The sequence below is a fragment of the Acyrthosiphon pisum genome, chromosome X, assembly GCF_005508785.2.
Source record: "Acyrthosiphon pisum isolate AL4f chromosome X, pea_aphid_22Mar2018_4r6ur, whole genome shotgun sequence".
NCBI lineage: Eukaryota > Metazoa > Arthropoda > Insecta > Hemiptera > Aphididae > Acyrthosiphon > Acyrthosiphon pisum.
Window position 1 is genome coordinate 97,865,635 of NC_042493.1, and position 14,667 is coordinate 97,880,301.

The window sequence follows — 14,667 nt, forward strand, 5'->3', positions numbered from 1 at the left end:
CAATTTCAAAATAATTTATAAAATTAAAAACTAATGTAATATATTGTTACCTCCTAAAATTATGGATTAATATTTTAAATTCTTTTTTCTTTTTTTAAATTTTTTTGTATTTAAATTTTAGTACATTAGTGCTGTTAGAGTACTAAACTACTAAAGTAATAAAATTAATGATTGAGCTAATATTATTAAACTATGACAAAGTTTCATGCATATTTTATGCATCTGAACTTGTCTTAATAATTAATTATATATCACTCCATATTCCCTGCATGAATACTAATGCATTCATTTGATACTAATAAATATTTACTTAAATAACAAGCATGTTTGAACTATACTAGATACTAATAAATATTTTTATTTTATTTTTTATTTTTATATTAATATGTGATTAATTTGTAGTACTCTATTACTGTACACTTATGTATTTTAATGTTAACTAATATAATTATTGATTAAGATAAGATTATTAAAACTATGACAATGATTCAAGCATGTTTAAATGCATTTGAATTTGTCTTAAAAGTTGTAAACTCATGAACATCAAAAATACTATTCAGTATTTTAAGCTAACCGCCTACACATAAGGTAAATAATAAACAAAAATAAAGAACTATACTAAATAATATTAAACAAATATATTTTTTTAAATTACTAAGTATTTAATTTTTAGTACTTTTAATGTTACCTAATAAAATTCTTGATTAAGCTAAGATTATTAAGACTATGACAAAGATTGATGCGAATTTTGTGCATCTGAACTTGTCTTAAAAATTAATACAATAGCTTTATTCCTTCATGAATACTAATGAATTCATTTTATACTAATTAATATTTACTTAAATATTAAGAATGAAAAAACTACACTAAATACTAATTAATGATTTTTTTTTAAATTTTTTTTTAGTACTAATAAATATTTTAATATCAAGGATGAACCTAAAAGTTTACAAATAATGAATAAATATCATAACTTAGAGAACACTATTCAGTATACTAATCTAACCCAAACAATTTCAAAATAATTTATAAAATTAAAAACTAATGTAATTTATTGTTACCTCCTAAAATTATGGATTAATATTTTAAATTCTTTTTTCTTTTTTTATATTTTTTTGTATTTAAATTTTAGTACATTAGTGCTGTTAGAGTACTAAACTACTAAAGTAATAAAATTAATGATTGAGCTAATATTATTAAACTATGACAAAGTTTCATGCATATTTTATGCATCTGAACTTGTCTTAATAATTAATTATAAATCACTCCATGAATACTAATGCTGCATGAACTAATACTGCATGAATACTAATGCATTCATTTGATATTAATAAATATTTACTTAAATAACAAGCATGTTAGAACTATACTAGATACTAATAAATATTTTTATTTTATTTTTTTATTTTTATATTAATATGTGATTAATTTGTAGTACTCTATTACTGTACACTTTGTAATTTAATGTTAACTAATATAATTAATGATTAAGTTAAGAATAGTAAAACTATGACAATGATTCGTGCATATTTTGTGCATCTGAACTTGTCTTAAAAATTAATACAATAGCTTTATTCCTTTATGAATACTAATGAATTCATTTTATACAAATTAATATTTACTTAATTATTAAGAATGAAAAAACTACACTAAATACTAATTAATGATTTTTTTTTAAATTTTTTTTTAATACTAATACATATTTTAATATCAAGGATGAACCTAAAAGCTTACAAATAATGAATAAATATCATAACTTAGAGAATACTATTCAGTATACTAAGCTAACCCACACAATTTCAAAATAATTAATAAAATTAAGGCCTATGTAATTTAATGTTACCTCCTAAAATTATGGATTAATATTTTAAATTCTTTTTTATTTTTTTTTATTTTTTTATATTTTTTTGTATTTAAATTTTAGTACATTAGTACTGTTAGAGTACTAAAGTAATAAAATTAATGTTTAAGCTAATATTATTAAAATTATGACAAAGATTCATGCATATTTTATGCATCTGAACTTGTCTTAATAAATAATAGATCTCTGTATACAACCTGCATGCATATTAATCAATTCATTTAATGCTAAAAAATATTTACTTAAATATCAAGGATGAAGCTAAATGTAAGCTAAAAGCTTACAATTAATGAAGAAACATTATGACATTGAGAATACTATTCAGTATACTAGGCTAACCTACGGATTTTAAAAATAATAATAATGATTAAGAACTAAACTAAATTCTAAAAAGAAATTTTTTTTTTGGATTTTAATTTTTAAACTTTATGTACTCTAATGTAGTTTAATGTTTTCTAATAAAATTATTGATCAACCTAACTTTATTACTATGAAATAAAATTTATGCCACTTAAAAGTTATTAAAAGAAAACATTAATGGAATAATAATTTTTAAATTATGAAACGGGAGATTATAAATATAAAATTGATTACTAACTATTAAAAAAGTTGTATAAATCTTAAAATTTATTTTGTGTTTCCCCACTGTTAGTAGGATTATCATTATGGATTGCGGCTAAAATGTCCAAGTCTTCCATTTTGTCTTCCACATTTGCCTTGTCTTCATCAACATCTTTCTCATTACCATCTGAAGTTTCTTGATGGGAGCAGGTTGCTGATTATAATATTTTTGAACGGGCTTAGGGCATTATTTCGACTAAAAAAGCATTTAGAACACATTTTGACATCTGAAACATCGTTTCTTCTGTTGTGGTGCCTAAATTAAATTAAATATTTAATATTATTACTTTATATAAACTAAGAGATCAAATCAAAATTGTGTCTCATATAATTAACTACATTTATAACAATAGTAAATGAGTTACATAAATTGAATATCGAAAGATATTTTTTTACAATTTAGATGATTTCAGCCCATTTTTTTTCACAATCACCCACAAGCAACATAGCAAATTTTACGTTTACAATAATGATCATTATCATATTAATTTCTATAATTAGAATAAAATTACAACATAAAAAATTTGAAGGTAAGATGATCATTTAGGCTTTTTATAATATTTTAATTTTAAATCAAGTTATGAATATTGAAGGTTGTACAAACAATTTACAATTTTAAAATACTCATAGCTCGTTTTAAAATTAAAATATAATAAAAATCCTACGAGTCGCCCTAGATAATAATCTTACCTTCAAACATTATAATAGGTCATTTCCCTCTAATTTTAGAAATTAATTTGATTATGATCATTATTTCGAACACAAAATTTGTTATATTGCAGGTGTCAGGGAGAAAAACAAATACGCCAACATTTTTAAAAGTCAATTAATAAAAACATTACTACTAGGTATAATATTTATTTTTTAAATATGATCTTATGGAAAAAAAATTGGATATTTATAATGAATATTTGTCTTTGTAACACAGTAACATGGTCAATGATGCAAAATACAATTTAGTGTGGTTAACAGTATTAACATATAATAATATTACAATTGAAAATCGTTAAGTGAAAAAGTAGTAATGAAAGTGTTAACTAAATTATATGTACTGCAATAATATTAATTCGTCTTATACTAAATTAGTATAGTATATTTATTAGCATATTTTTTTCTTATTCTTACCGGAGTAAATGCTTTAGCCACTCCTTGTTTAAGAATAGTTTTTTCAGGCTCCTTTTTGTTCGTATGAGAGCGCACATGAAGTCTAAAATAAAAATATTAATAATAACTTTAAAATAATATTAAATAATGTAGGCACTTACCGAACATGCCTAAGCTCTTTCGATTGGAATGTACAAGAGCCACACCTGTATATTTTCATTTTGTTAGCGCTTTCTTGTTGTGTTTGTGGTTGTTGCTGCTGTTGTTGCTGCTGCTGATGTTGTTTTTTTAACAATTTTAATGGAGTTTGGACCGGAGTAACTATGGCAGCAGTAGTTACAGTAGCAGAATCTCCTACTGTCAGACCAGTAGGTACTTTACGCTGACCTTGTTCTGGTTGTTGTATTTAACATGTAGGTACCCGCCTACATAATTTAATTTTAGTTTATATCAACAGTCGCTTATATGCTAAATAATTAATACATACTTGTACAAATTGCATTTGATGATTATTATGATAATATAGTAAGTGCCATCTTATCGGGTGGCCCGGTTGTCCAAGTGAACGATATGTATTTCTTTTTGGCAGCTGTCCGTCCTAGTCGTCAAAATATTATACGATCATAATTTAGATATGCGAATGAACGAAAACTGACAACAAAACACGACGCTCTGACGCCATGAAAAAGACGTGCCAACGGCAACAGGTAGCCAGTGAGGCCACACCATACCGTAAGAGTTTTTCTCAAATGTCGTAACGTTAGCGCGTTAATAATTGTACTAGATCTAATGGCGCGCAATTTGAACCACGAATACAAACAAATTATTTTTTGTGCAGTATTTCTATGTTTTTTCCATCAATTACCTACCTACTATTTATGAATAATAATAATATAATATTTAATGAAAAATAAAAATGTGGGCAAGTAAGTGTCGGTCTACTGTAGTGATATGATATTATTAATTATATATTTTGATGATATTATTATGAATAAAGTAATTTATGTATGACCTATTTACGTGAAACATTGTTTAATATTTTCAATCATTAGCTATAAAAGTTTTACATTTTATAAGTTTTAACTACAAAATAATAATTAAATTTTAAATTTGATCATTTTTGTCAAAATTTGAACTTTAAATGATTATAAAAAAAAATTGTGCCTATATATTTTCAATATTTTTCAACTACTATTGTAACAATATATCAGTAGCTTTGTATTAAATTTTCACGCTTTTCTACCACATAAATAAAATTTTGTTGACAATTATAGAAAAATAATACTAAAAAATCGAAATCCTACAATGTCCGTAAACAGTTCAAAACTAATCAAAATATTTTGAAAATTTTATCGTGTATAGAAAATGTAAATACACGCAACCAGTGAAAATTTCATGTTTATTCATTCTTTTCTTTTTTAATTACACTAAACGATATGGTCGAAACACGAATTTGAGTAAAAATTCCGTTTTACCTTAATTTTTATGTTGTTTTTCCCGGTGCTTTTGAAAACTGTTTAATTTTGACTTCCACCAACTAGATTCACTTTTCCATCGAACGAGGTACTGTTGAAGAAAATTGAAGCAGTTTTACTGCCCAAAATAGTGGTAACAGACACACACAAAAAAAAAACACATCATGGTAAAATCAATACATTCATTGCTCCAGTCAGAATCTAAAACAAAATTATTTATTTATTTTATATTAATAAGTTAACACTAATATAGAGTATTTTGTATCTATTTATAAAAAATGTACACACAAATTATAAATATTATATTATACAACTAATTTATTATATATAGCCGGATATAGGTATATTTTATCAAAACCATTGTGATCTCTTTGGGGAGTTTAATATTAATAAAGGTTTTATTTTTTGCATTTAATTGTATTTTAGATTCTATGGTAGAGGATATGATGGTAAATCATATACTTTCAGTTCTTGTAAAATAATTTTTTACCCTACATTAATCAACATGTATTTTAAATTTTAAATGTGTTATTCTCGTAGTCATCTATGCTTAAAGCTTGAAAAAGTATTGTGGACATAATTTGTGGTATAGACATTGCATTGTCAATTAGCAAGTGGGATTGTTCAAGCAAGCAATTATTTAAAAAAGAAATGTACCACTACAGAAAGCACTAATTCACTTTTAGTATTTTTCAATTGATTCCATTATTTTTTTCATTTAATTCTTAAGCTCATTTTAAGAGTTGTAAAAGATAAAAGGTTTTTTTTTGTTTCAATATTATAAAGATATTTATATATGTATTATATGTGTGCATATTGATATTACATTATAGATATACATATTATGAATAATAGTTAAATTATTTTAAAAGATATTTTTAGTTTTGTTTATAAAGTAACGTATATTTATATTTTATATTAAATGTGTGTTTGTAATAATACCATATAATATAATATACATACCTAATTATTATGTAAACATTTATTATGGTCATCGTTTTAAATGTTCTCGTTCCAATAACACACGGATTTGTAAATTGTAAATCGTATCATACGCGACGCGTACCTACCTTTGCGGACGTAGGTACGATAGTTTGTATATGATACACGTCTATGTAAAACGTGCCTTAAAAATCTCGCAGTAATTTTAATAAAAATATGAACGCATTTATAAGTACTCTCAGTCTCACGCTTCAGCGGTAGTGGTTGCGATAGCAGTTGTGGCAAAATGAAGCCGAACACAATTTTATCGCTTAGACAAAAGAATTTTACCTCCACCGCTGCAGTGTGAAGCAGGGACTGGAACCTTTTGAATTTATCGGTTTCGGTTCCAGTACCAGCAGTTCTCCAAAAATAAAATAACGGTTCCGGTTCGATTACGGTTCTTTGATGAAAAAAAAAATAGAGGTTCCAGTTCCAGATAATTTCGTTACCGAAAAGTATAACAATTTTAAATACGTATCCGGAATGCGGGTTTAATTAATAGTGTGAGAAATATTAGAAAACCCATAATACATAGATTATACATAAAACAGTTATACCTTTAAAGTATGATAGATAAAATTATATTATATTTGAACCTAAAAGTACCGAAAAGTTTTTTTAGGTTCGGTTTCACTTCAAATTTATGAAATGCTCGACTTTTTTAACTCAGTACCTATTCAACATTTACAAAAAGGTTCCACGGAAGTAGGTTATTCTGTAGCCAAAAAATATCAAAAATATGAAAACCTGGTTTTTTTGGTTTTTTTATGTTCAATATTGGAGGAAATTAGGTACATATTACCTAAATAACCAAGAATAACGATTTTAGTCATTTTGTTGTAAATGTATAATATTAATTCAGCTTACTGGCTACTGTAGGTATTAATAATAAATAATAACAATATGAATATAGGTAGGTAATATAAAATATACACACTGACAAATCGTTTTTCATATAAAATGATATTATATTGACAAAAATAAAACAATATAAATACAATGATAATTTAGACCTATGTGTGCGTATGAGTGTGTGAGCTGGTCGGTGGCGGCGCGGCGCAGTACTACGCGGGCGTTATTGACACCTATTATTGCTTGTTGGTTTAAACTTTAAACATGGGTACTGTCTGGTGTTAAATCAAACAAATACCTACCTATGTACTTTACTATCGGTATTTTTTTCATTATCTGCGGGCCGGATAAAATTTGTCCGAGCTTTCGAACGCTGACCTACCGTATAGGCACGGTGTTTAGTATATGGCGTACGGAGATGTTTTGGTATTGATTTTGATTTTTTGTCCTTGTCTGGCCTTGTTATGTTTCAAAGGTGGATACTATTATGGATATCACTGTTTAATGTTTAGTATTATTGAACCAGACACGTGAGGATGGACCGTGACTCAGACAGACCTAATTTACCGCTGCCTAGAATCTAGATACTAATAATAAACATTAAACTATAAATGTTTTTAAAAATATCATCTTTTAACAAATAAACGAAACTACCTATAATGTGCTTGAGTATTTTAGATTGATAAGTCATACAAAGATATGATTAATATGTACGTTTAATCGTTAAACATTATTTTCACATTTATAAAACATTCCATTATAATGTTTTTCTTTTAGGAGACAACTAAACATCTAATTTATATGGATTCATATTTCATTACTTTAAAATAATATTATAGTATAATAATAAATCAAACATTTATTCAAAATGCAGTGGCTTTTCTAAGTCTAAAATGACATGCACGAAAAGTGTTTCGTCCATCTGTTTTCAGCGGTGTATGAAAAATATTACAAACAGATGTCTAATTACTAAATTGATTTTAAAGTTATAATATTATACAAAACTCTGTTCATAAATTAATATAGCTAGACGAAATCCAATACGAGCACTGAGCACATTATAGTAACCCAACTTACAGTAATAAATTGATTATCATCGTGGTGTTTCATACAATTCTCAATTGCAAATACAAAACTATGTACTTTCTTATTAACATCCACAAACGTCGAAATATATTAACTACATTTTATTTTATTTTTTTATGTTTTTATTATATTTATCAATACATAATTATTATGTATAGGTTTTACCTACGTGTAAAACAATTTATAAAAAAACTAATTTATCGACATTTGAAATAATTGTTATTTATTTGAACCCATATGTTTTGAATCAATAGTATATTAAACTTGCGAACAATTTATGCGCGAAAAATTTATGGAAGAACTATTGTAACGGAACAATAATTATTGACTTATTGAAGCATATATAATATATATCTATATTTTGTTTGATATAATAGTGGCATTAATTATGTAAGTTATATTGTGAAATGTTTTAAAAATTGATTATTTTTTTCTTTTGATTCCACAGGTACATAACATTTAATCTTTTCAACGAGATTCGTCTTCTAAGCTGTTTCTTGATCAATTGAAACTTGAAAGTAATGCTACTCACAATATTGTTAATCTCGACACTTTATCCATAGGTACTCACTGTTATAGTGAGTTAGTTAAGTTTCACATAAAAATATGGTGATTCACACGTAAAAAGGATACAAAACGTTGGCGATTAGCACACACTAAAAATAATGTAATAAAAATGTATGAATTGCACTTACAAATACGAATAATTAAGTGGCGGCAATTAGCGACCTCGGTACAAAATAATAAATGTAAATCGCTAAATATTCGATCCAGACAATAATAATTCAAATAGTAATTAAATAATAATATTATAATATGGTATGGGGCGATTCTTGCGTTAGACACTTATTAAGAAAACAATAATCAGTATTCAGTGCATGGCTTCAAAATAACAATAACACACGTTATAGTATAAGTATAGTGGCGTGACGAAGGACTTCGTTTGAGCAACGTGCCTCAGCTTAAAGGGTGGTGGGTGTCCTGGAGATTAGGGACATTTCACATATAGTAAATAATTTATTAAGTACCTACACACTAAGTCTAAGCCAATCATTCTCAGTTACCATTTAAGTAAATTCGTAATTATTTATGTACATGAGTACCTATTTATAATTACCTACTAATATAAAATATTGTGCCTCATAAGACGCTCACGACGACCCGCTAATAAGTGTCGATTAGCGTGCACACTATAAAATATTATATCAAGTATAATTATAGGTAACTCTGACGATACACGCCTAGCAAAAACAGCAATTTGAATTTGTGGCGATTCGTGCCCACAAAAAACAACAATATGTAATAACCGAAACGGTGATTTGCGCACGTAATAATAATGGCTTCGATGGACTGTTTGCAGCAAACAACCTATATTTTATGAATTTTCGTGTAATCGTGCTAATTGCGCAAACCGGCTCGTCCGCGGTGGTCGATAGCGTTTAAATATGATTGTATGTAATCTACCTATTATAATATAATTCAGGTTGACACAATTACAATAATAAATAAAAATAATACAAAGATAATGTGTTGTGTACTTGTGTGTGTATGGTGTGGCAGGCCGGCCGATGGTAACGCGAGTGTAGGGGTAACTAAAATAATTTTATCTAACATATATATATATATATTATAATATAGTTAGAAATATTTTAAGCGATTAATTATTATATTTAGGTATTATATATTATAGGTCAAGCCAGCGAAACAAGATGTGCTGGGGCGACAATAATATTTTTTGGTGTAGAACATCGCCGTACGCAAAGGCATGTTGTCGTTTATATACGCGAAAATTAAGTGTTTTTACATTTTATAAAAACACCGCACAGGAAAAAAAATGCTATAATATTATAGTTAAACAAATTATAGTAGATATAACTATTTAATAGATATTATGATTAAAATGATTTACTTATTATGACTATGTAAATATAGTTATTTGTTGCGGAAATGTTTACTATATTTTATGGTTTAATGCAGTTTTTAATGTTTGAATTAACTAAAAAATATAGTTAATATAGCATATTTCAGTTCGAATAACTATAATAAATTAACTATAATATTTTAGTAAATCTGACTAACCTTATAGCAATTATAATGTACAGTCCATACTACTATTTTTATAGTACAAACAACTGTTTGGTTTTTTCCGTGCGCCGGGATTTTCGTACCTATTAGGTTTTATTAAATTGAATAGCGCCACGGTATATCATGTAATCATCGAGTCAATCCAGCTTAGAAGGAACAGAATATGTATAATCGACAACCTCATACCATTTCACATGTATCTATCTGAGGTTCAAGATAGCTGATGAATTTTGAAGTTTCGAACACCATCGCACCGAGTGTTAAATAGCGAACTGAAGAAAGTTCGAATCATATATGGTTGTCATTTTTGACAAGTGACGATAAGCACACTGGGTCAACAGGTTGTACATAAATTTTATTTTTCAATAAATATAAATAATAAATAATTTATTATAATACATCGGTATAAAGTGTGCGACTTTTAGATACAAATGTGTGCGGTTTTGTCCTGTTTTTTATCACAAGTGTGCGTTTTTTGAGTCAATGTTTAGAAATCCCGAAAAATAATTATTGTTATTCGTCGTGAACGAGTGTATAATATATAGATACCGACCGAAATAATTGAAAACTTGATAATGTCGACTATATGGTACCAATTACTAAATAAACTCTCATAATAATATAGTGCGTTTCCAAGACGGGGACGATAAAATGTACATGAGGTGTATACTCTTATGTGTTCAATAGACGCGGGGTATATTAGGTATAGACCTTAAGGATTACTAGAGTCACTGCAGTCGGTGGTCGATCCTATATACCCGCTGAGTACGACCGGAAACAGGCTTAATAAATCAAATAATATTCGTGTGGAGACGATTGTGAAATAAGAAAAAGTCGGTTCATGTGACGGTTATAGGGCGTTATACACATTTCAAATCAGACAAATACAGACAAAAAAATCGTCATTTATCGTTCTCTTGGGTATCTTGGAAACGTGCTGCGAACAATAAAAACGCGTACCTATGCAATATATTGTACTAATGCACTCTTACTCATGCGTGCTGTATAGACAAGAATATATATTATTCTTATTCGGACCAAAGACCAATCTATGATCGCATTCCGACAAAAACCTACAGTAAAATATAATAATATAGTAAGTATTTATAATTCGTGTTTATATCCAGCCGCCGTTTACCCACGGACCGTGTCTGGGCCGAAGACAAACCGAAACACTTACAACATACGGACGTAACACGTTTCCACCAATAACGATTTCCACTAAAACGATTTATTATACCAAAATCTCTACTACGGTAATAAGTTTATTTAAAAGATAATAATGTATATCATATATTTTATAGGGAGCATGTAAATTTTACCGGTACTATTTTACTACCTGAAAATAATTTTAAATTCCATTACTTTTTTTATTTTTACCTGAATTAAAATTTACATAAAGTAGGTAATAGGTATAGCCATACAGATTTATTATATATATAATATTTTTAAAAAGCGTGTAATTACTAACAATGAATATTAGTTAGTTAAAATATAATAAATATTAAATAAATAAATAAACTAAGACAGTCGATGTGGAGGTATGCTAACAAGTAAAAATTGTTGTAGGTAATCTGTATAGATTTGACCTTCAGCGGAGTTACGTGGTTTCCGTAATATTTTTTGTATTGTGGTATAATACCCATCAATATAATATATACCTACCTAGTCTTTCACTCTTTCAAATAAACTTATTAATTTACTAACTTTACGTAGTACAACACTGCCGTTACCTATACAGTTACTTCAATTGATTTTATATTTTACAAATAAAAAAATAATGTCAGGACTCAATTGGTATGTTTTTCGTTTCCCGAACGCAGAATCAATTGATGTATTTTTCATTTATACTCGAGACTCAATTTATTAGTATAATAATCAATAATTTTTTTTCCGTCCAGGGACTCAATTAAAAACTGGTGGCAGCGTGGCGACGACCACTATAATTGAATCGGTCATTTCAATAACGACTTAAGTTATTAAATTTAAACTTTACAAGGACTAAAAAAAACGTTACTACTCCAAAAATACAACTTTTTTTGCATTAACACCTATTTACTAATTTATTTTTATGGTTTCTGATATTCATAATCCATAGTTTTAAATAGTCCAACTTTTATCAAAATGCATCAAATTGAGATAAAACATATTTGACTTGCGTTGTTTTTGCAGGGAATATTCATAATATACAATCTAAGACAATCTAAGTCTAAGAATATGTAACCACGTGTATTATTATCAAATTTGACAAAAAGTACATATTGAAAAATCGGTGACTTATGTCGTTATTGAAATGACCGATTCGATTATCTATACTCATGTGCAGCCTGATCCGTACAAACAGAATTTACTCGTCTTCAATAATTATTTCAATGAAACTAGGAATTGAACGGACGGACGTAATAGCTTTGAATATAATACAATGACACAAATACAATAACAATTAATAATTGATATAAAAACTAAAATAAATATCAAAAACAGATAATAATAATATTATGCTGATTGTGCGTGTGCTTGTGTGTGTTGTGAGAGAGTTTACAACCACCTAGTTAAAATTATGAATCATATTATTATTAACACACCACCTTATCAACACAGCCTATCTACCTGTATATATTATTCAGTTGCCTCCTGACGTACCATAAGTTTTATCGTATAATGATTTACTCTTCACTTTATTATTGTAAATATAAAAATTATTATTGTTATATTTAAGCCATGATTGGTACCTACCTATAGTTTTGTTTGTTATGATAATTAATATGATTACTATAAAATATGTGTTTGAATGAAGACTGCCACAACAAATTTTTTTCAAACAATAATATTGTATGCCCGTCCCATTGTACCTAAAAGAGTATTTATAGGAAAACAGTGCACTAACGTTTAATCGGATCAAGGTTTTAATAAAATGACATTCGACATAAACCTGTAAGGCTGTAAGGTACCATACAATTATATAAATGCCATGTATTAGATTTTAATATTGGTACTTCTAATTTTAGGAACGATGGTTGTTAGTTATTAAACATTATGTAGGCAAGCTGTGAGGTATAATAAAATTCACCCGAGGATCAGTCAACTCGATGGAAAAATAAAATAAATAATTACGTTTTCGGAATATTTATTAATGTATTTACAAAAAAATATAATAATATTATCACACACAGGGGTGGATTGGCCCATAGGGAAAAAGGGTTTTTCCCTGTGGGCCCCCGTCCATGTTTATGTTGGGGCCCCCACTCGGATGTACACATTGTTTTTTTGCAAAATGAAATATTCACCAAATAGAAATAATTTAAATTTTAAACTATTTTTTTTTTATATAAATTATTATTACTGTTATTTTTAACACTATAATAATACCACGACAAATAAACGATTTGCTTACGGATCTTTAACATAGTATTTTAAATTGTTATCGTTAATCGAAGACCGAAATATCCGACCGACTGTGTATGTTACACAAGATTGGTGACATGGGCTTATTGTGCATTCTTTAGGTAAGGTGACAGACTTAGGTATTATAATGTCCCTCGGTACTACGAATTACACACACTAATTTTCATTTACTTTCAACACATTTACATGACCTATTTAACTTGAAATATAAAATGCCTAGTTTTTACTAGTTTACTCCTTGGAATGGATTATGCTCTAGCCCCTTAAGAAATGAGTTCACGGACTTTAGGTCTAAGTGGGGTAAATTCAAAAAGACAATTTTTTGAGAAAATTATAACTACATTGAATATAATTCTGGTAACGAATATGATGGCCATCACCGGTGATGACGAAGAAAAATGTCCGCATATTACAGCTAGCAACAAATACTGTGTAGCTCGCATTTTCGATTTCTTATTAAAGTATAATTTATACACCAACGCTTATCCTGGTCTCTAAAACGATTGCATATTACTATACTTGGTACACTCATTGTCCGTCACTCAAGTAAGATGTGAACGTGGATTTTCAAAATTGAAATATATAAAAAATTATTAAAGGAGCACCTTGTCACAAAATGTATTAGAAAGTTTTATGCTTATGCCAATAGAAAAAGAATTGTTGGTTGGAATTGACTGATCAAATTATTAATGAAGTGGTTTCTAAAAGCAAAGTGTTAACAAAATTATTAATATATTGAAATTTGAAAATATGATAAAATTGTAAATGATTACCAAGATAAGTTAATTTCTACGAGTATGATTTGAATAGTTCTTATGACAACATTTTATTTGTAAGTTAAGTAATATGTTGAATATGTAATGCGAGCGAAGTGAGGAAATTTTTTTTCTGTTGGTGGGCCCCTTAAAATATTTCCCTGTTACAAAAATACTACCTATCCACCCCTGATCACACATAATATTATATTACATGATTTATGTGTCGATTAAATCCAAAGAAAATATTAATAAATTGTGGTTTGTATATTATACACTACTTATCAGTGGCGCCGAACTAATTTTGTTTAGGTGTGGCAATGAAAAATAACTTATACCCACCTACACATAGGATACTAGAACTAAGTCGTGGGGGCAACCCCCCAACACACCAAATTTTAATCTAAAAAATATTTTCACAAATTATAATAATTACCTA